Here is a 24275-nt window from a genome sequence, read left to right on the forward strand (position 1 = left end):
TAATTTGACAAAGTTTCTTGTTGCTAGAATTTTCCATGCTGTATTTACCAGTAATTAAATGATTCATTAGAATACTGTATAACAAAGGTCAGTCAGTTTCAATCGAAACAAACACACGACAAACGCCTGGCATCGAGCACCGCAAAATCAAATGGAACGTTTAAGTTTTGACGAACAGAAAAGAAGAATCCGGTGCAATTTTTAATGGTGATTTAAGAAAAATTTCTAGGACCTACGAACCAAGAATAAAACCTTGTATATAAAAATCTAGAAGAATTTCTGTGGTGCAGATTAAGTTACTTAGCGGCTCAGTAGTTCAGTCTGCTGCAGGAACGTGCGACGGTGCGCGTGACTGAAGACTGAACACCCGAAGGGAACTCTCTCGCTTGGAAAGGTAAGTCCTCCGCTTATTTCTGTTCGATGTAGACCTATTTTACTAATAAGGACGCCGCTTTGAGTACGAGTACGTCGAGAGTATGACTGAATGCTTATAATCGCCGGTATTTCCGTCAACGACGAGCCGTAGTACATAGAGGTTTGGGCGAATTCCTGCCTGGTGGGTGTCGGAGTCGGGGTCGTTGTAGTAGAGAAGAGATAGGTAGGGAGGAGGAGGAGCCGCCGTCCGTCCGTCGAGGGTCACGCCCAAACGATAAGAATAACATGACGCCGATAATGAAGGGCGAATTATGCCGAGTAGGGTATATAGCTCCTTGCGCCTTGGGGGGGAAGTTCGCAGGCAAATATTAAAGTCATGATACTCTGCAGCTCATGCTTAGTGTACTACTACTATACTACTCCCCGAGGCGGATCAATATTCCAATGGTAGCTAGGCTACGGTAGCTTGAGGTGCTGCAGTGAATAATGCACTGGTCGGGATTTCCACGTCAAGTCATCCTCTCATTTCAATGCTTTAAAACCGGCCTGAAAGGTTTTAGGGGTAGGCCACGGGGGCTACCCCGTAGGCCTGTAGTCGTGGGCGAGCACGGCATAAAAAATCTACCAATGCTTCATGCAAAAATTTTAATAATGACATGTAAACCTAAACCTACTTCCCAGGACAACGGAATAGTTTTTTATATGTATTTTTCTAGTAGAAATTTATTATTTAGTAATCATTATTTTATCAGAATAGTACCTACCTAGTATATGCAGTCAAGATTTTAGTCATTTTTATTTTATAAAGTATATATAACATAGAATTATGATGATTATTTTTTTATTTTTATTCTATATTATCCTTTATTTGGTTACATTTTTTCCCATTAATATTTGAACACTGGTATCTTTCACCTATTAATAATTAATCATACTATAATTTATATATTTCATTTTCATTAGGGTGCTGAATAGTCCTGATGGGTTTTGGCGCATGGTCTTCAAGACCTAAATTTCATAAGCAATTAGGTAATCAATCAGAAATGAACCTACTAGCCCACTATTTCAATGGCCACTGATCCCGGAATAAGGCCACCTTCCTGAAAAAGTACTTGAATTTGCTGCCATGAACATCAGTCAAGAGTGAGGCCCATCCAGGCAACACACCGAGATCTCTACCCTCCTCTCTTAGTGTTTTCTCCGAAATTATTAAATAATGGCATAATTCAAGCGCTCTTTCAGGAAGTGGCTGCGTTCTGAGAGAGGGGCTGCTAGGGTAAAACACCGCTGTGCAGCCAGGCGGCCACCTGTATGGTAGTTTGGCCGCTTTCCTAAAAAATAAGTAGCACTGCCAGTAAGCTAAGTTAGAGCTCAGTCACAAGCCAACCTCTGTGGAAGCAACACCTCGAGACCTATTCTTTCCTCTCGAAGTTCTCTGTAGTTCTCTGACAGATTTTATATAAACATATTTATAGCATTTTAATTGACTTTTTCCTTTGCAATTCCTTTTAGTGATATGACGTCAATGACCTCGTCGTTGCGACGCCAGTAAGAATTAACAAATCAATCAATCAATCTTGAAGTAAGTTTTCTACCAAGTAGAAAATAGGTCAAATGTCCAGTTACTATGAATAGCTAAGATGTGTTCGCACTTAAGGCCAAATGTCCTATTGCTATGAACAGCTAAGATGTGTTCGCACTTTTGTATTTTTTTTTTTTTATCTGTTGCCAATTGGTTTGTGTCTATCCTCCAAACTTAGGATAAGACTTACACAAACTGTGGAAATAAGTGAATTTAGCATATCTATTTGTAATATATATATACAAATATTGGAGCAATTTTATCATTATTGCATTACTAACATCTAGAATTTGTAGAAACAGTTTGTAAAGGTATTGGCATATGTATCAAGTTCCACTAAATTGGCAACGATGACTTGCACACATTAAACGTTACATTTGTTTCAGTCGTACAATTATTGAAAATTAAAAACAAATTATTTCAGCCAAAAAAAAAAGTCGAAATTGTAATATAAACTTGAATAAATGAAAAGTACTAGCAAAAAATTCATTCCATAAACAATTCATTAAAGTGTTGTCTGCTCGACCCGTGGATTCTGGCTGCCAGACTTGCAAGGCTGAAAAATTATTCCCACTATGGCATTTTAGTAAACAAACACATATTTTAAGTGAAATTTTGAGTGAATTAAGAATGAAATGTGTATAATTACTATCAAATAAGCACTGTGGAGTTTCAGTTGTGATGGCAGTAAGGTTAAAACCACCGATTACAAGGTTAAAATGCATTTCAGTTCAAACCATGACCCTGAGAATAAGACCTCTCATACTTTCACTAATACAGGCAACAAAATGTTGTTTTCTTATGCTGATTACAACTACAATCTTAGTGATATCAATAAACTTTATATATACGTATTCGCAAATATTGTTCAAATGAGCGCTGGGAAGGATGCGGCTGCGACTGTAGAACCAAATTCCACTCACAACCATATCATGCCATGTTGGATTTTAAAAACTACCTTGAACACTTATTTTACGAAGACTTCACATGTTTATTTTACTTCGTATGGCGGTTTCATATATCTCATATTGTTGATGAAGCTTCAGTCTTTTGAATGGTTTGATTAAGTATTGAATTGTATTATTGTTTCACCAATTAAGTATTGAGTGAAAAAGTGGCCCATTTTTTTTTATGACATGGCCACACAGCTATGTTTTACCCCATGTCGCCGCTTGGTCATTTACCGTATACACGCAGTTCACAGTTATCGACAATCCGGTTTAATGTTGCTTGTCTACTGCCATCAAATTGGTGATTTATGGTGCCATTACAGGGCGAGTTCTGGGTATTTGTGCCTTAAGGATGCTGATGACCGGTTATTGGCCCCATTATGGTGCCATAAATAACTTGAGTTTTGGTTATTGGCGTTTTTGCTTATCGGCACACCCCCAGGAACGGAACCCCCGCTGATAACCGGGGACTGCCTGTAGTGAAAATGGATTTACAGCTGCACTGACAGAAAATTGACATTTCACTAGAAAGAACTGGGTACAGGTGGTCCCTGGTTATCGGCTGCTTTGCTCTATGGCACTTCGGTTTTATGGCAGTTTTTGAAAATATTCATTAAAAAATAAAGTTTCTCATGGCTCCACATTTGGTTATCGGCGCCATAAGCTACCTGTCCGCTATGGCGCGCCATAGTGGTTATCTGGGGTGCCATAGAGCGAAAATCAAACATTAAGCGAAGCATGAAAGTCTAAAGGAGTAAAACATACTTGTGGCACCGAGACACTTATGATGCTCTTTTGGCGCCGATAACCGCATATCAGCGCCATAAGAGTGCCATAAGTTTGTTCTGCTCCCTTAGACTTTCAGCTTCGCTTAATGGTGATTTTCGCTTTATGGCACCTGGCCAGGAACGGAACCCCTGCCGATAACTCTTACTAGCAGCCCACTCTTATATTAACTTTGTAAAGCTAGCGCAGCACCAACTTCATGGGCATGCACATTGAAACTGAGATTCAGTATCTCGGTAACTGTAAATTTGGAATTGATTTTATGAAGTTTTCATAAAGATGAAATGGAGGAGGTTCTTTGGTGAGAGATGCAAAAGAAAAAAAATGTAATTAGCGGCTTCCTTTCATCAGAATCTCTCCTCCCATTGCCTTCGGTGACAGATAACCTTTGCCCCTCTGGCTATTCACAAATATGAGGATGTTGGTCTTACTGGCGTTTTGAATAGCTAGTCCTACTCTCTAAAGTGAGTCTATCATAGCTGTCTGCACATGCGTGTTAAAGAGTTCTATCACATGATGTTGTGGGTTTGTATGTTAAGAAAAATACAAATTTGGGTTGAATTTGTCATTTTGTCATTGGACATTTTGTCTGCTTATATTTCGTCCAACAAACCTTTTGTCATTGGACATTTTGCGAAATTATATATTGTCGTTGGACATTTCTTCAAATAGAAATTTCATTTAAGGGTATTGGCTTGGGGATTAGGGGTGATTTTCGACCAAGTTGGCTAAGTTGTGTTTTTGACAGTAGTATCTCAAAGTTAATTGTATACTGCACTACCAGATGTAAGATGATGCTGATTTGAAGCATTTTACTAGATAGAAAATGCAATTTTGCAAGTGCAGGTGGCCACTGAAAATTCTGTGGCTCAAAAACTTGGCCTCTGCTTTCCTCTTTATTTCCCCAAAATTTGGTTATTTTAATATCTCTTGTTCCCTCTAGTAGTACATGACATAGGCAGTCCCAGGTTAATGGCAATCCAGTTTTATGGCGCTTGTCTAGTGCCATAAAATCGGGGACTTATGGCACCTTAACAGGCCAAGTTTTGGTGCCATAAGGTGCCGGTAAGAGTTATGATGCCATAACATAACCTAACAGAGATGCCATTAACGGTTATGAGGACCATTAACCGAAATTCAGTGCCATAAGTGCCATAAACAACTAAGTTTTGGTTAATGATGGTTTTTGCTTATCAGCAGCCCACCAAGAATGGAATCTCTCTTCTGTCAACAACAACAAACATGACTTAATTACACTCCATCTTTTGTAGGGAGTGTCATTATATCTTCTTTTTATGAGTATCACCTTTACCAATGATTTTTTTGCCAACAAGTGTTATTTTATCATAAGTATGCCTTGTAAGAAGTTTGGTCATTGATAGGAAGCAAGTTCTTATAATATTAGTAAATATAATGAAAGCCAAGAAAAGCATCCGAAAAATTGCTGGGAAAGATGATAAACTCAAAAAAATGTGATAATGAAGCTCCCTACGAAAGCTAATGTAACTAACTAGTGCTTGTAGTTGTTGACAAAAGTTCAGAACCAGTTATTCTTTATTTTATTTTAGAAGGGATATGTCTGAAAAAAATAGAGGAGAACAGGTGTCAGCTAGGCTTTTCAAACCACCTTCAAGTGTGACAGTAAGACAAACTTTGACTGTGTTTTTCTCAAAACATTAGTTTTGTACATTCAAATCTCTATAACTCGGACATTTATGAATAGATTTGAATATTACTACTCTAAAAGCATTATATTCAGTAATTCACTATATTGTTTCTCTTTTTCTCTGGTATGAATAGCAATATTTATACCTTAGAAATAGTATCAAAGGAACCATTTCACGGAGCAACACAGGCTGAGCCCAGAAATTTAGGAGTAATTTCTCATGTTAATTTTTTATTTTTATACATTCAACTTCCCTGCCAGATATATACTTAGCTATAGACTCCGTCGTCTCCGACAGAATTTCAAATTTCGCGGCACACGCTACCGGTAGGTCAGGTGATCTACCGCCCTGCCCTGGGTGGCAGGACTAGGAACCATTCCCGTTTTCTAATCAGAATTCTTCTCTTCCACCTGTCTCCTGCGGGGAGGCTGGGTGGGCCATTAATCGTATATATCTGTCAGGTAAGTATGTATAAAACTTTATTGTAACATGACAATATCATTTTCATTTGTATTTTTTTTACATATAATATTGAAGATGATTTTTTTGGTGTTATTTAGCATTTTATTTTTTCAAGAGTAAATAAAACCTAACTTGATCATTTTATTCGTGTGGCTTTGTTCTTTTATATAAACTTCGATTTGGTTTTTGAATTATTGAAATTGATTGATAAATAATGGTGGAAATGTTTTCTAAGATTTGCAAAAAAATATATATATCTAAGAAAACAAAAAAATATTTATAAAATATACGTTTTTACTCCTGCTAAGAAAACTTCTGTGTACACATTCCTTAAAACACTATACATCAGCGCTAATTTTCATTACGATAGCTTATGATAACTTAATCCCCTGTCTGATACCCTTAAGGATGGAATGTCTTGTCGAATAACCTCATAGTAGTTAGATGGCTTTTCTTTTATTTTTTATTTTTTTCATCTGTGCATCTCTAAACTACCTATTTTATAGTGTTAACTCATGGCAGACTACCGCTTAAAACTTGGTCTGTTGCTAATTTCATGTATTTTTTTCTCTTTCTGGGTTTCTTTTTAAATGATCCTTTATCATCATGTAAAAATATCATTAAATAAAACCATTAAAGATTATCTTTAGAAGGGAATAACTGTTCTTTTATTATAATATATACATTTATTCAAATTATGGTAAAACTTAAAAATTAGATTCAGTAAATGATTAGCTATTACAGTCCATCTAAAAGTCCATCTGAAGTTTAGCAAAACTTGCAAATTACATATGTGCTGTAACTTTTAAATACTGTGCTGCAGTCCTAAGTTTACATAGTCATCTTAGAGCCGTCTAACCTTGAGTGCTTAGAACCAGTGTTCCCGAAATGCGGAATTCTTGAGGTTATGGCAGAGAAATAAATCTACGGAGTGAACACCATAATTTCATCTTCCGATTTCTGCCTTACTCTGTCTGGAACGGAAAAAAAATTCCGTGTAATTATCAAAGCTGAAAAAATATTTTTTGTTTATATATTTTTATTTTTATAATATAAAATGTATGTTTCCATATCTGTTGAACTGAATTGTATTTTGAACTAAGAATAACATAATAAAGTATGAAAATTATAACTAGAAGGTTTGGCTGATGTTTTGTTGGTTGTCAGAACAATATCAGTTTTATGACCCCTCTTGTTCCACACAAGTCTATATATATTGTATTTGCCTTGACTTATCCCATACTTTCTGTAGTTGGTACCTAATATCGTACCATAACCAACTGCTAAAAGTGTATTTGCTGACTAATGATATTTAATACTTGATTTACTAATGAACCTTAATGTTATCCAATAACTTAGATGCTGTAAGCGCATAGCAGGGTTCCCAGACGTGCGATAATTATCGTACAAATACAATAATTTGACCCTCTGTGTGATAAATGATACCGTGTGTACGATATGCAATAATTCACTAAATTGCGAAAATAATCTATTGGAAATATTCGAAAATCTGCAAATTTTGTCATTTCTGAAAAAATTTAATAATGGGAGAAATCTTGTCTTCCTTTCCTCTCTTACCATTAGATTTTTGTTTCTTTTTAGCCAGATCATTGGCAGCCACACAAGTTGATTCTGAGTAGGTAACACAGTAATTTGAGTCGACAGTTGCAAACTGTTCACTGTCATTACAATTAGTGTTGAAAGAAATAGATTGTGGTTTGTGGCAGCCAGTTGTGTAGGATTGAAAGTAATATGTATGTACAGTGGTACCTTGAGATACGAAAGGCTCAACTTACGAAAAACTCGAGATATGAAAGCTAACACGAAAAATTTTACGGCTCTACATACGAAAATTTTTCAAGATATGAAAGGTTGTTGCTGTAAAGTCCAAGATTCGCCCAGACCACCGATAACAATTTTAAAACTCGCGCGCCGCCAACTGAGTAGACTCACCACCATCCTCCTGCTCTCCCATTGGTTCCTGATGCTAGTCACTGCCATGAGATCCTTCTCTCCTATTGGTCAGCATCCTTCCCATCATGCATCTACTACGTAGCAGCGTGCCTCGGCCACTCGTCCCAGCATCATTATCGTATGCACGCGGTATTCGTTCATTCTAGCGATTTCGTTTATTAACGTAAATTCGTTAGTGATTTCGTTGTAGTATACGTACTTTATCGTGTGGTGTGAGAACTTTACTCCACTTATACATGAATTACGTACAGTATATAGTAGTCATGGGTTCTAAGAAAGTTGAAGTTCACGGAAAGAAGAGGATGCTCTCTTTGGAGACAAAGATGGAGATTATCAAGAAGTATGAAGCTGGTATGCGATTGAGTGTGATCGCCAAGGAATACGGCCAAAATCCGTCGACAGTAGGCACCATCCTTAAGCAGAAGGATGTCATCAATGCAGCTACACCTTCCAAGGGCATCACTATTTTGTCCAGCAAGAGGACCAACGTGCACGACGAGATGGAACGGCTGCTTCTTGTCTGGATAAAAGACAAAGAAATTGCTGGCGATACGATAACGGAGACTGCAATCTCCCACAAGGCCAGTGCTATTTTTGGCGATTTGATTGCCCAGGCCGAAGGCGACGGAGGAGAGGGACATCAACGCCAACCCCAGAGTTCAAGGCTTCGCATGGGTGGTTCAAGAAATTCTGTAAACGGACTGGCATCCATTCGGTGGTGCGGCATGGGGAGGTGGCCAGCTCAGACATGAAAGTGGCTGAAGCCTTTAAAAAGACGTTCAACGAGATGACTCTCAACGAAGGCTACAGTTCTCAGCAAGTCTTCAACTGTGATGAGACTGGCCTTTTTTGGAAAAAAAATGCCTCGTCGGAGGAGAAGAAGCTACCTGGGCATAAGCCTATGAAAAACAGGCTTACGCTCGCACTTTGTTCAAACGCCAGTGGGGATTGCAAGGTGAAGCCCCTACTTGTCTATCATTCTGAGACTCCTCGAGCCTTCAAGGCCCACAAAGTGCTTAAGGAGAAGCTTCCAGTGATGTGGAGGGCTAATGCGTAAGCCTGGGTAACGAGGCTTTTGTTCACGGAGTGGGTAGATCTGTGTTTCAGCCCGACAGTGAAGAAATTCTTGGAAGAGAAGCGCCTCCCTCTGAAATGTCTGCTGGTGTTGGACAATGCCCCTGCCCACCCTCCTGGCCTCAAGGAAGATATCCTAGCGGAGTATTCCTTCATCAAGGTTCTTTATCTTCCGCCTAACACCACTTCTGTCCTCCAGCCCATGGACCAACAAGTGTTATCGAACTTTAAGAAGCTGTATACGAAACATCTTTTCAAGAGATGTTTCGACATCACCGATACCACAAACCTCACCTTGGAAGGAGCATTTCGATGTTGTGATATGCATCCGACTCATTGACCAAGCTTGGCAGGAGGTTTCGAGGCGAACCTTGAATTCCTTGTGGAGGAAACTCTGGCCTGATGCTGTATCCGCCCGAGACTTCGAGGGATTCGACGTGGGCGAAGGTGGTGCTGCAGATTCAGAAACAGTTGACGATCCTGAAACTGTTTTGCAACCAAATCTTGACGAGATCGTTGCACTCCGCAAGTCCATGGGACTGGTCGTCGACGAGGACGACATCAAAGACCTTCTCGAGGAGCACCAAGAGGAACTTACGACGGATGACCTGATGGAGTTGGAGGCCATGCAACATAACGTCGTTCAAGAGGAGTTCTCTAGCAGCGGCGAGGAGGAGGAGGACAACCCTATGACAACGGCAGAAATTAAGGATGTTCTAGCCACTTTCCGTAAAGTGCAATCATTTGTAGAAAAAAGGCTCACACAGGTTGTATGCTTGCGCAGTTCGATGACGTTTGCCTGAGTCGTTTCAGGAACATTGTGAAAAGTAGGCAGAAGCAATCTTCCTTGGATAGTTATTTTTTAAAGAGGCCTTTAGTATTAGCAGGAGTAAGCAAAAAGGAAGAACCAAGTGATACTAAAAAACAAAGTTGAAAGTGGTGATGAAGTTTAAATAATAAAAAAAAAACCTACATAAAGTATAAAAAAGTAAAAAAAAATTTACAAATAGAAAAAAAGAAATTTTTTAAAATTTTAGTTTAAGAATTTTTTTTTTTAAATTTTAGTTTTCATACAATCAACTTACCTGTCAGATATATACATAGCTAAGACTCCGTCGTCCCCGACAGAAATTCAAATTTCGCGCCACTCGCTACAGGTAGGTCAGGTGATCTACCGGCCTGCCGTGGGTGGCAGGACTAGGAACCATTCCCGTTTTCTATCATATTTTCTCTGTCGCCGGTGGTATCAACATTGTTGTTACTACCTCCTGACTTAGATTCTTATTTCAACCTTTGGATCATCGTTTCTCGGCTTTTTGGTGACGTACCTGGATTGTGGTTTTTGCCATTCGCTACTGTGGACTGAATTTGGACTTGCTTTTTTATTTTTCTCAGTATGTCTGACTCAAATGTGAATGTGTGAATGTAGGCTGCAAGGTGAGGATACCGAAGGCTTCGGTTGATCCTCACACTGTATGTCGTAAATTTGAGGAAGTTAGAGAGAGATAGAGTTAGACGTTTAAAGAGTGTGAGTACAAGGCCTATTGAGCCTTTTATTGATCCTATCTCTAACCTTAATGATTTTGATTCTCCCTCTGTGTCGAATCATTCACAAGCTTTACTTTCAGAATCGGCCTCTGAAATCGCCGATCTGAAGGCTACTATCTCTAAGATGAGGTCCAAAATGGCGGCCTTACAAGGTAAGGATAGTGAGAGTGAAGTGTTAAGTGAAGTGAGTGCTCCCAGTGTTGTGGAGGGGGCGTTTGATCGTCTCTGCGACGCTCCCAGGCCTAGGCCGCTTCCAAGCTCCCATGCCCAGAGGAGAAGGGAAGTCGAAAGCCTTAAGGAGGTCGTGGAGAATCCCCAACGGTCAGACGTCCCTTCAGCAGGCTCTGTTTTGCTTCAGACTGCTCAGGACCGCTTTAGAAAAAGCGTCCTGCGAGAGTGTTTCTCTTCCTCTCCCTCTCCTTCACCTAAACGAGGGTGGAAGGATTCGGACCTTTCCAGGCCCCTGAAAAGGCATTGGAGAGAACCTTATTTGAATTTGAGCCCGGAGCGCTTCTCGGATGAAGCTCCCTCTTCAATCAAAAAGGCTAAGGTTGCGTCGTCTCTCTACATGGACGTAGCGGATCGCTCGCCTTCGAACTCTCCTTCTCCTCCATTGAAGACGCGGGTGGGGGGGGAGAAGCTTCAAGGAAAATTGTTTTCTTTTGCTGTCCAAGAGCAGCTAACCTCATTGTTGGGGTTTTTGGCTAGAGATCCCCTCCTCGTAAGAAGGACGTTTCTCTTCCTATCAAGAAGTCTCGTCCTCTCTCCCCTGCCAGACGCGAGGCGTCTTCCAGGCATGAAGCTGCTTCTTCCAAACAAGTAGAAGAGGACATTCTTTATAGATCAAGAGCGAGAGAGGCATATACCAGGCGCGAGGCGCAAGACAGGACGCCAGCCAAACGTGAGGCGTCTTCCTAGACGCGAGGCGTCATACAGAGGCGTGGAATCAGCCAGGTGCGAGACTCCAGCCAGGACTCCTTCCAGACGTGAAGCGTCATCGAAGCGCGAGGCGCCAGCCAGGACGCCAGTTGAATGCGAGACGTCTTCCAGGCGCGAGACGTCTTCCAGACGTGAGGAGCCAGCAAAGCGCGAGGCGTCAGCCAGGACGCTAGGTGGACGCGAGGCGTCATCCAAGCGCGAGGCGTCATCCATATATGAGGAGCCACCTAAGCGCGTGGCGCCAGCCAAGCGGGAAGCTTCTTACAAGGCTCAATCTTTTGTGAAGAGGAGAGATTATCACTCCCTTAGTCCCTCTCCTATCAGGAGTTTGTCTCCCCCAGAGAAAAGACGTCCTGATTTTTCTACGGATTCTCCTTTAGACCCCGAGTTAGATGAGAACTCAGAAGACGAGACTCGTAGAAGGGAAGGACTGTCAAGCTACAAAGTCTTGACAGCCCTTCTTCTTGAAGAATATGGAGACGCATTAACCCGCTCCTCCTCCTCCGCGCGCTCTGTTTTCGAGTGTAAAGGCAAAGAAGTCCTAGTCTTTTCTTAGAATGAGACCCACCATATCTATGAAGAGGGCTCTTCAGTCTTTGAATTCTTGGATGGATTCGAAGAAGGAGCTGGTCAGGACGGTCTTCTGCATGCCCCCAGCGAGACTCGCTGGCAGAAGGGGCATATGGTATCAGACGGGAGAGAATATGGGCCTTTCTCTCCCGTCTTCGACTGAAGCAGACTTTTCAACGTTAGTCGATGCGTCGAGAAGGCAAGGTTTGAACTCTGCCCGTGTGACTTGGGGCATTTCAGAACTGGATCATCTCCTCAAGGGACTCTTCCATGTATTGGAAGTATTCAATTTCTTAGATTGGTCCCTTGGTGATGTCCAAAAAGGCGCATGACGCAGGACTCAACCCAGAAGTACTCCTTTGTATACTGTCGTGTATCGACAAGGCAGTACAAGATGGCTCTTTAGAAATCTCCTCTTTATTTGGAGCGGGACTTCTTAAGAAGAGGACAGTCTTCAGTGCTTTTTTGACCAAAGCAGTCTCCTCTCAGAGAGCAGCACTTTTGTACTCTCCCTTATCGGACTTTTTGTTTCCTTCTCAGTTAGTGAAAGACATTTCCCGGTCATTAACTGAGAAGGCGACTCAAGACCTTCTTACTCAGTCATCAAGGAAGAAGAGACCTGCGGCTGCGGTTGAAAAGAAAGGACCGAGTACGTCTGTTCAGCCCTTTCGAGGAGGCCCTCCCTCCAGAGCACCCTCAAGAAGGAAGGCGCTCCTGAGAGGAGAGTAAGTCTGCCTTCCCTCCCATTTAAAAAAGGGTAAATGATGCTACACTCCTCCAAACAACAGTAGGTGCCAGGCTCTTAGAATTTGCGGAGGCCTGGGCACGTATAGGCACGGACGCCTCTTCTCTATGATAAGGAAGGGATACTTTATACCTTTCCACGACAGTCCTCCCCTAACGTCAACTCCGCGGGAACTGTCAGTCAGATACAGGGACCCTGTACTGAGGGATACTCTTCGACTGATGGTGGATCAGATGTGGGACAAGAGAGCGATAGAACTAGTGCTGGATCAAAACTCCCTGGGGTTTTACAATCACCTTTTTCTGGTTGCAAAGGCCTCGGGGGGCTGGAGACCAGTACTAGACGTCAGCGCTCTGAACAGATTTGTTCAGAAGGAGAAGTTCTCCATGGAGACTTCGGCCTCAGTCCTTTCAGCTTTACGCCAAGGAGATTGGATGGTGTCTCTGGATCTCCAGGACGCCTATTTTCACATACCGATTCACCCTTCGTCGAAGAAGTACCTCCGTTTCATGGCGGAGGGAAGGATCTTTCAGTTCAGGGCCTTGTGTTTCGGCCTGTCCACAGCTCCTCAGGTCTTCACAAGCCTGATGAAGAATGTGGCAAGGTTTCTTCACCTAAAAGGGGTGAATATCTCTGTATCTGGACGACTGGCTCATCAGGGCCAGATCAGAGAGACAGTGTTTGGAGGACCTTATTCTGACCATGAACTTGATCAAGTCGTTGGGATTACTCGTGAACCTCGAGAAGTCGCAGCTGACCCCCAGACAGAACTTAGTCTACCTGGGGATTCAGATGGATTCTCGGGGTTTTCGAGTATTTCCTTTGCAAGAGAGACTCGCGAGAGGCTTGGAGAAAGTCTCTCTCTTCTTAAGGAAAGAACGGACGTCGGCAAGGGAATGGTTAAGCCTTCTAGGAACCCTTTCCTCGCTCGAACAGTTCTTTCCTCTAGGAAGACTGCATATACGTCCACTTCAATTCTTCCTCAAGAGGTCTTGGAGTTGGAAGACAGGAAATCTATCGGACGCCTTTCCCATTCCAGTGGAGATGAAGCCTCACTTGGAATGGTGGTTGCCCCCATTGAAGGAGAACAAGGGAATCTCCCTGAAGGTTCAGAACCCAAACCTAGTGTTATACTCCGACGCGTCGGAGAAGGGTTGGGGAGCAACTTTAGGCTCGAGAGAGGTGTCAGGCATCTGGGAAGCAGCACAGGTGTCCTGGCACATAGACTGCAAGGAGCTCTTTGCCGTACATCTGGCTCTAAAGAGCCTAAAACCTTTGGTATCGAACAAAGTTGTTCAAGTGAATACAGGCAACACCACAGCGTTGGCCTACATTCGGAAACAAGGAGGGACTCACTCCTTGTTCCTTTACAAACTGGCAAGAGAACTACTGCTTTGGACTTCCCAGAGAAATATCTCCCTGCTTACGAGATTTATTCAGGGAGAAAGGAACGTAAGGGCGGACAGGCTCAGCAGGAGGAACCAGGTCCTTCACACAGAGTGGACCCTCCACTCAAAAGTGTGTCAGAGTCTTTGCTCTCTTTGGGGGACTCCTCATGTGGATCTCTTCACCATATTCCTTTCCAAAAGACTAGAGGTATTTTGTTCGGTGGTAGAAGATCCCAGAGCTCTGATGGTCGACGCCTTCCTACTAGACGGTGTCCTCACGTAGACGTCAACGCCTTTCCACCGTTCCAAGATCTGGGACTAGTTCTAAAGAAATTTGTGGCTTCAGAAGGAACACGGATGACCCTGATAGCCCCCTTTTGGCCAGCACAAGACTGGTTCAGAGGTGGTGGAGTGGACAGTAGATTTTCCCAGATCCTCCCAAGAAGGACGGATCTTCTCAAACAACCACACCTAGAGTATCATCAAAACCTCCCCGCTCTCGCTCTGACTGCCTTTCAACTATCAAAAGACTTGTCAGAGCGAGAGGGTTTTCTCGCAAAGTTGCAAGCGCGATTGCAAGAGCCCTCAGAGCTTCCACTAGACGAGTATATCAGTCTAAGTGGGAAGTTTTTAGAAGGTGGTGCAAGTCTAATTAGTTGTCCTCCTCCACTACCTCTGTGACGGAAATCGCTGATTTCTTACTATTCTTGAGGGAAGATTCGCATCTATCTGTACCCACAATAAAGGGTTACAGAAGTATGCTTTCTGCAGTCTTCAGGAATAGAGGACTAGATCTAACAGAGAATAAGGATCTCCACGATCTCATAAGATCCTTTGAAACTACGAAGTCTTCGGGGCCAGCTCCTCCTAGCTTGAACCTTGATGTAGTTTTAAAATTCCTATCATCTGAAAAGTTCGAACCTCCTCATCTGGCGTCTTTTCGAGACCTGACTAGAAAATGTTTGTTCCTATTAGCTTTAGCCACAGCAAAAAGAGTTAGTGAACTGCATGCTCTAGAGGATAAAGTAGGATTTAAGGTGGACTCAGCCATTTGCTCGTTTAAAGCTTTGTTTCTAGCTAAAAACGAGAATCCCTTGAATCCCTGGCCTAGGACCTTCGAGGTTAAAGGTTTATCGAGTCTCGTAGGGAGAGAGGCAGAAAGATCTCTTTGTCCTGTAAGAGCTCTGAAATTCTATCTTCAGAGAAAACACCAGATGGGGAGCTCTACACAAGGTCTTTGGTGTGTGGTAAAAGACCCCACAAGACTGATGTCTAAGAATGCTCTAGAGTTCTTTGTGAGAAGCGTCATTACAGATGCGCATAAGATCTGTCCTGACGACGCTTTTCGACTTCTAAGAGTGAAAGCTCATGAAGTAAGAGCAGTAGCGACATCTCTCTCGTTTCATAAAAATATGTCGCTAAAGAACATTTTGGAAGCGACATTTTGGAGATGCAACTCAGTATTTGCATCTCACTACTTGAGAGATGTTCATGTGACCTACGAGAATTGTTTTACTATAGGTCCTTTCGTGTCAGCGGATACGATCCTGGGTATAGGAGCTAACACCAATCCTTAAAATTTTGCATACCGTCTATTAGATATGTTCTAGACTTTCTGCTGACAAAGTGCAGACGTCGCACTGGCGGCCAGTCACTATTGTTCAGTAAGGAACTCTTGTGATATCTTATTAGATGAGTATCATTATTTTTTTTTTTAAATTGTGTGTGTGCGTAATGTGTTTTTGAGTTATGGTTGTTGTGAAGAGTTTGGGGATAACTCGGAACAATTTTTAATACTAACACGGTGGTTAGGATCAGGTGGTCGGGATTGGTTGTGTGCTCCTTCATAAGGTGTATTGTCATATAAGTGGATCAGCACCCATTGACAAAGTCCTTTCAGGCTCTGCCGAGTAAGCGGATAAAACCCCATCAGCAGACCCAAAGAACTCTTGGCCATAGATCATATATCTCGCTAAAGTTTCTTGAGGTGATGCAGACTCCTGGGCAGCAGCCACGAAGTCTACCACCTATCAGGTAGGAACCAAGGTTTATTTATACCTACAACATATGTTGTTTACCTGTCTACGTATTCCATAAGTAGCTGTCTCTTACTCTCCACCAAAGGGTGCCAATCAGCTATGTATATATCTGACAGGTAAGTTGATTGTATGAAAATGATATTGTTATGATACAATAAAGTTTCATACATACTTACCTGGCAGATATATACGATTAATGGCCCACCCAGCCTCCCCGCAGGAGACAGGTGGAAGAGAGAAAATATGATAGAAAACGGGAATGGTTCCTAGTCCTGCCACCCAGGGCAGGCCGGTAGATCACCTGACCTACCTGTAGCGAGTGGCGCGAAATTTGAATTTCTGTCGGGGACAACGGAGTCTTAGCTATGTATATATCTGCCAGGTAAGTATGTATGAAACTTTATTGTATCATAACAATATCATTTTTTGTAAAGTTAAGTGTTACAGTTTTGTTAATGTGTTTCATAAATTTTAGTTTGTATGATTTCCTTACATTTTTTATGTTTCGTAAAGTTAAGTGTACGTGCGTACGTACGTATCTGCCGTTTGTCCTCCTCTGTCGCCACTTTCGGAGATAGCCTCACTCGAAAGGTAAGCTTCCACATTTTACTACATATGTACAGTATTTCTTGTATACCATGTACACTAATACTTTATTTACAGGTAATTAGCAGTACGTTATTAAGTTAGGTATTGAATGGTCCCAATTGTTGTAGTATTTCATTGTTTATAGGTCAATTTAGCTTTATTATGAAATTTACTAGGGTGTTTTTGGAGGGCTTGGAACGGATTAGCCATTTTACATGTAAAATGCGGTCCAAGATACAAAAAACTCATGATACGAAGGCCGCCTCGGAACAGATTAATTTCGTATCTCGAGGTACCACTGTACTATATATGTGTGTGTGTGTTTTGTGTCATACATGGGTAACTTAGCATTTATTGCCGAATTCAGACAAACTAAAGCACAAACGCAAGTTTATTAAGTAAATTACAGACCTATAAATAAATGAGCATCAACAATTTAAAATTTTACGATGTACTGTTACACACTGGTTTATATAATTATAATTAGGAGGCTCGTTTGTTATATGCTTCATCTACCGTTAAGTCTAGTTTTTGTACATGAACTTTCCTGTTTCAGATATATACTTAGCTATACGTCTCTGACGTCACGACAGAATTCAAAAAACTCGCGGCACACGCAACAGGTAGGTCAGGTGATCTACCTTACCCGCCGCTGGGTGGCGGATGTAAGAACCAATCTCCCTTTCCAGCCAGAATCTTTCTGTCGCCGGTGACGACTACACCTGTGGTTGTTACCTCCTGACAGCTTTTATTCATTTCTCGTTGCCGTGGATTTATTTGGACTGACTTTCGGTGAAGTACATGATCTTGTTGGCTTGGCATACGCATTTGTGGATTGTTTTTGGATATTGATTTGGATTTTTCTTTGATTTCGAGATGTCTGAGTTAGAGGTAAGAAATCTTCTTTGTTTAGGAGTGTGCGCTATGGATGAATGCAAGGTGAGGGACTACCGAAAGCTACGGTAGATCCTCACACAGTTTGCTCTAAATGTAGAGGTAAAGAATGTTTCTTTTGATAACCCGTGAATGAGTGTGAGAAGTTGGATGAGGTGAATGGAAGGCTCTTTCTTCCTACTTGAGGAAGTTAGAGAAAGATAGGGTGAGAAAGGCTTCTTCTAGGAAGTTCTAGTAAGTCTCGTATTAGCGAGGTAGAAGAAAATCCTGTTGTAGCATTAGAACCTTCTCCAGTTTCAGCTCCTGCGCCCTGCATCGAACCTAAGGATACGACTGCGGAAGTGGCAACCATGAGAGCCACGATCCTTAGCATGGAAAAGAAGATTCGTTCGTTGCAAGGTAAGAGTAGTGAAGGTGAATTGTGCAGTGACCCCAGTGCAGTGAGGGTGCGTCTGATCGGCTCCTTAATGCTTCTAGGCCTAGACCTCTTCCAGACTCCAGTCCCAGTGGAGGAGGAAAGTCAAAAGCCGCAGGAAGGTTAGGGAGAACTCCCCCACCGATCAGGCGTCCCCTCGGTAGATCCTGATGCCTCGTACCCAGGCTGCCCTTGTTCGCGCGAAGAAGGAGGTATTGCGCCAATGCTTCTCTTCGTCTTCCTCACCTTCTCAGTAGAAGAGGATGGAGCGCCTCGGATTCTTCACACCGACCGATGAAGAGAGCCTGGAAGGCGCTGGCTCCTTTCCTTTACCAGCCCGGAAGTTTTTTCCAGAAGAGCCGGAAGTAGAGATCAAGAAACCCAGGAGGGAGCAGGAGTTCTCGCCTCATAGTAGGCTTCGAGCCTCTTCTCGGTGGAGGATTTTACTAGATCTCCAGCTCGAATTTCTTGTGGGACTGCAAGCGCAGATTTCGGCACTGGCGGGCTCCTTGGCAGGAGGAACGCGTCGGAAAGACGTCTCTCTCCCTGTCAAGAAGTCTAGGATTCCTTCACTCTGTCTTACCGTCTCAGTCAGAGTCGGTTCTCTCTCTTTATCAGCGGATGGAAGGAGGCGCTCTTCCCTCAGCAGGCGCTTGTCGTCTTCCAGGCGTCAATCGCCCAAGAAGCTTTCTCCTGGTGACTACATCTCTCCAGTAAGAAGGGATCTAGCGACTAGTAGGCGTTCGTCTAAAGACAGGCGTACAGCCTCGTCCTCGCGCTCTTTTACGAAGATCCTTCATTCTCCGGATAAGAGAGCCTACTCTTTGATGGATTCGTCAAGAGACAGGATCTCGCCTTATGTTAGGCGCCTTGAGCCTAGTAGGCGCTACTCCCCAAGTAACGAACTCTCCTCCCGCTCCCAAGCGTGGTGCGGAGGATAGGCGCTTTTCCTCCTGATAGGCGCTTTTTTCTCCTGATAAGCGCGGCTCTACTTTTAGCCGCTCGACTCAGGACAGGCGCGTAGAGCCTGAAAGATATGTCTCTTCTGGGAGACTTCCTTTTGAAGAGACACACAAGTCGGGAACGAAGTTTGTGGAGCATGGTAGACGCCGGTCTCCTAGTAAGCGACCTTCTCCAGGCCTTCGCTCTCCTGTAAGTAGGCGCCAAGAGCCTAGTAGGCGTTCGCCTCATGGTAGGCGCAGCTCTCCTGGCAGCCGCTCTCCTTTGAACAGGCGCATGGATCCTGAGAAGCGCCTTGAGCATAGTAGGCTCTCCTCTCCTAGCAGGCGCTCCCCCTTGGAAGCCCGGAATTCTAGGAGTAGGATTAAGGTGCAAAGAGCACGCCATCATCAGAGTAGGAAGGACTCATTCGAGAGGAGCTCTCCAGAAACTTTGGCTTCCCCTGATAGCGCCAGTCTACTACTAGACACTCTCTGGACAGGCCGCATTTCTTTAGAGAAGGCTAACTGCACTCGTAAAGAAGCGGAGGGTTCTTCAGTGGATGAAGTTGAACCTTCAGAAGAGGATTTGGTGAAGGACTCGTCAGTTTCGTCCTACAAGATCCTTACAGATCTACTTCTCAAGAGTTTGGAGACTCCTTTTACTCCCGTCGCTCCTCCGTCTCCTCTCTCTTTATTCTCGACTTCGAAGAAGACGAAAGTTTCCTCTTGTGTGAGGATGAAGCCAACCATCTCAATGAAGAAGGCTTTGAGAGGTGTTGTGATTGGCTGCTTTCTAAGGAAGAGAAAGGGAAACTGTGTTTTCTTTCCCTCCTTCCAAGCTTACGGGCAGACTCGGATTTTGGTACGAGTCTGGAGAACCCTTAGGTCTGGGTCTTCCTTCATCGGCGGATGCGGACTTCTCTTCTCTGGTGGATGCAGCACGACGCTCGGCTCTTTTGTCGGCTAAAACGACCTGGGCTATGAACGAGCTTGACCACCTGCTGAAGGGAATGTTTAGAGTCTTGGAAGTCTTCAACTTCCTTGACTGGTCTTTGGGGGTCTTGGCATAAGAAGACTCAGAACCCGGATGCTATTTCGCCAGAAGATCTAAACAGTGTTCTAACGTGCATTGACAAAGCAGTTAGAGATGGATCGAAGCGAAATAGCCTCCCTCTTTGGAGCAGGGATCCTTAAGAAGAGATCAGTCTTCTGCTCTTTTTCTGACGAAGTCTGTTTCGCATGCCAAAGAGCCTCTCTCCTGTATTCGCAGCTCTCGCCTCTGCTTTTTTCCAAAGAAGGATAATCCAGGACATCTCAGGATCTATCTCTGCGAAGGCGACTCAGGACATGCTCGCACAGTCGGCACGGAAGCCTAAGACCTCCTTCCAGACGAAAGACTAAGAAGGAGACTCCAGCTAGACAGGAGCCCTTTCGAGGGGGCCCCTTCTAGAGCCTCTACCTCGAGAGGTAATAGACCTTTCAAGAGAGGTAGATCCTTCTCACGCTCTGTCAGAGCTAAGAAGTAGGGAAGTAGTCCTCCAAACACCAGTAGGTGCCAGACTTCTAAGATTCTCGGAAGCCTGGACAAAGAGAGGAGCGGACAACTGGTCCCTCTCTATAATAAGGAAAGGATATCTCGATTCCTTTTACGGAAAGACCACCGTTGACAACGACTCCGAGTGGGAGTTGGTGGCCAGGTACAGGGATCCATCATGAGCCTTGCTTTAACACAAGCAGTGGAACAAATGTTCGAGAAAGAGGCTATAGAGCTAGTGAGCGACCCTTGCTTCAGCGGGCTTTTACAACCGCCTTTTTCTAGTTCCAAAAGCCTCAGGAGGATGGGGAGACCGGTTCTGGATGTAAGCGCCCTGAATTTCTTTGTAGAAAAGAGGAAGTTCGCCATGGAGACGACATCCTCAGTGTTGGCGGCCCTTCGGCCAGGGGACTGGATGGTGTCCATAGATCTTCAGGACGCTTACTTCCATGTGCCTATCCATCCTTCGTCAAGGAAATAACCTTCAGGTTCATGATGGGAGGAAGGATATTCCAGTTCAGGCCTTGTGCTTCGGACTTTCAAAGCCCCCTCAGGTCTTTACAGGCCTAATGAAAAATGTAGCAAGATGGCTACATTTGGAGGGAGTCAGAGTGTCCCTTTACTTGGACGACTGCTGATCAAGCCAAGTCTCAGGAAAGATGTTTGGAGGAACCTACAGAAAGAGAAAAAAAGGCCCTTTTTCATGGCTAACGTCTGTGGACTTTTGGTGAACTTTCAAAAGTCTCAGTTGATCCCCAGTCAAGATCGTATCTATCTGGGGATTCGGATGGCTTCTCTGGATTTTTCGGGCTTTTCCGTCTCCAGAACGGATAGCCCGAGGGTTCAAGAAAGAAAGTCAAAGCCTTCCTAGAGAAAGAAGTATGCACAGCGAAGGGAGTGGATGAGTTTGTTTGGGGACACACTCCTCGTTGGAGCAATTCCTTTTCTCTAGGAAGGTTGCACCTCAGACCTCTCCAGTTCTTTCTCCATCGAAACGGGAGGTGTCGTTCACAAAACCTAGAGTTCTCCTTCGAGATTTCAAAGGAAATCAAGAAGGACCTCTCTTGGTGGGCCAACCCTCCTCAAGTTTGCAGAAGGGATGTCCCTTCACATTCCGAACCCCAACCAAGTGTTGTATTCCGACGCTCGGAAACAGGTTGGGGAGCGACGCTCGGCTCAAGAGAAGTGTCAGGCACCTGGAACAAGGAACAGGTGACCTGGCACATCAACAAGAAGGAGCTGATGGCGGTTTGGCTAGCTTTGAAAGCTTTCGAGCCCCACGTCCTAGCTTTCAACAGTTCAGATCAACTCGGACAACACCACGGCCCTGGGCTTACATCAGAAAGCAAGGGGGGACTCACTCTTTCTCCCTGTACGAGACAGCAAAAGAACTTCTGCTTTGGGCAGAAAAAAGGAAGATTTGTCTCCTTACCAGGTTCGTACAGGGAGAAAAGAACGTCAGAGCAGACCTCCTAAGCAGGAAAAGATCAAGTTCCTGCCGGCAGAGTGGACTCTGCACGAAGATGTTTGCCAGGACCTGGGAAGCTTTGGGGCAAACCTCATATAGACCTCTTCGCCACAGCCAAGAATATGAGGATAGCCAACTACTGCTCTCCGATATCGGACCCAGCAGGGCAGTGTCGATAGACGCGTTCCTACTAGATTGGAAGGGTCTAGACACGTATGCTTTTCCTCCATTCAAGATACTGGGAGAGACTCTAAAGAAATTTGCAGAATCGGAGGCAGCAAGGATGACGCTGGTAGCCCCGTTCTGGCCCGCACAAGTATGGTTCACAGAGGTACTGGAATGGTTAGTAAGATCTTCCGAGAACATTACCACAGAGGATCGATCTGCTCAGACAACCCCACTTCGAGAGGTATCACAAAAAACCTCCCCGCTCTAGATCTGACTGGCTTCAGACTGTCAAAAGTTTGGTCAGAACGAGAGGCTTTTCGGCAAGAGTTGCGACGGCTATCGCAGCAGCAAGAAGCCTTCTACCCTTAGAGTCTACCAATCGAAGTGGGACGTCTTTCGGCGATGGTGTAGGAACCATCACTTTTCCTCTTCCAGTACCTCTGTGACACAATAGCAGACTTCTTACTTTTCCTTAGGGAAGAAAGTGGATTGGCGTATCAACCATTAAAGGCTATCGTAGCATGCTATCTGCAGTGTTTAGGCACAGAAACTTAAACATTTCAGAAGATAAGGACCTTCATGATCTAATAAGATCGTTTGAAACATCCAAGAAGGTTTCTCCAGGGGTTCCGAGTTGGAAATCTGGATGTAGTGCTACGTTACCTGAGGTCCAATAAGTTCGAACCGCCTCAGTCTGCACCGTTTTAGAGACCTCACGAAGAAGACAATTTTCCTCATGTCATGGCTTCCGCAAAAAGGGTTAGTGAACTCCATGCACTAGAAGGAAATGTGGGATTCAGAGGAGATGCAGCTATCTGTTCATTCCTTCCTTCGTTCTTAGCCAAGAACGAGAACCCCTCAAATCCCTTGGCCTAGGAGCTTCGAAGTACAAGGATTGTCTGCATTAGTAGGCGAGGAAGCAGAGAGGTATCTTTGCCCAGTAAGAAGTTTGAAATTCTATATACAGAGAAAGAAAAAACTTAAGGGCAATGATGTCAACCTTTGGTGCTCTGTAAGAGATCCAAGGAGGACACTTTCGAAGAATGCGCTTTCTTTCTTTATCAGAAGCCTGGTGAAAGAAGCGCATGCGATATGTGAGGAAAGTCAATACAAAGTTCTTAAGGTCAAAGCTCATGAGGTAAGAGCTATTGCCACGTCATTGACTTTTAACAAAAAACATATCCCTGAGTAATATTATGAAGGCAACATTCTGGCGTTGTGCAACTCAGTCTTTGCAAACCCCACTATCTGAGAGACGTCAAAATTACGTATGAAAGTTGCTTCGGGTTTAGGCCCGTACGTATCGGCGGATTCGGTGCTGGGGCAGGGAGCTGAGACATATCCTTAGTATATATATTTTTTCCCCTTGTTAGGTTGTAAGTTTTTGGTTGTTTGAAAGAACATGCGGTAGGCATGTTTTTTCATTTTCGTAGTGCTAACAATGATTAGATTGGTTAGGTGATCGGTGTATGTTTGAGCTCCTTGCAATGATAGTGGTTAGGTTCTGTCATATAAGTGGGCGAATCCCCGTTGACAGATCCTGCTCGGATTCTATCAAGTAAGCGGACAACCAAATCCCTTTGATAGACCCAAAGAGTCTGTCAGCTGTAGGTCACTCCCCTCGCTGAAGCTCTTAAAGGCAACGCAGACTCATAGACAGTAACTACGAAGTCTTCTGCCTAAACAGGTAAGAAACCAAGGTTGTTTTTTACATCCTACAACTAGTGTTGTTTTCCCCCTTTTTTCCATATTTATATTGCTGTCTCTTTCCCTCCACAAGGGTGTCAATCAGCTAAGTTATATATCTGACAGGAAAGTTCATGTACAAAAATGTTATTGTTAGTATACAATAAGGTTTTGTACATACTTACCTGGCAGATATATACGACCGGTGGAAGGAAAAATTCTGGCTGGAAAGGGAGATTGGTTCTTACATCCGCCACCCAGCGGCGGGTAAGGTAGATCACCTGACCTACCTGTCGCGTGTGCCGCGAGTTTTGAATTCTGTCGTGACGTCAGAGACGTATAGCTAAGTATATATCTGCCAGGTAAGTATGTACAAAACCTTATTGTATACTAACAATAACATTTTACACTCCTGGACATGTAGCTTTAGCCAATAGCAGAGTAGGCCAAGATCTTGTATTTATATATAGGTTATCAATGTT

The 24275-nt window shown here is 43.6% G+C and overlaps 1 protein-coding gene across 4 annotated transcripts in view; it reads left to right on the top strand.

Annotated features, from left to right (window-relative positions):
- Window positions 1-24275, top strand: part of LOC135213034 (lysine-specific demethylase 8-like) — a 292898-nt gene continuing 268623 nt past the window's right edge. For all 4 annotated transcript variants that reach the window (XM_064246850.1, XM_064246848.1, XM_064246846.1 and 1 more), the window contains exon 1: window positions 1-394. The gene's annotated coding sequence lies outside the window, so the exon portion shown is untranslated. The remainder of the gene's footprint in view (window positions 395-24275) is intronic.

The sequence above is a fragment of the Macrobrachium nipponense genome, chromosome 42, assembly GCF_015104395.2.
Source record: "Macrobrachium nipponense isolate FS-2020 chromosome 42, ASM1510439v2, whole genome shotgun sequence".
Classification (NCBI taxonomy): domain Eukaryota; kingdom Metazoa; phylum Arthropoda; class Malacostraca; order Decapoda; family Palaemonidae; genus Macrobrachium; species Macrobrachium nipponense.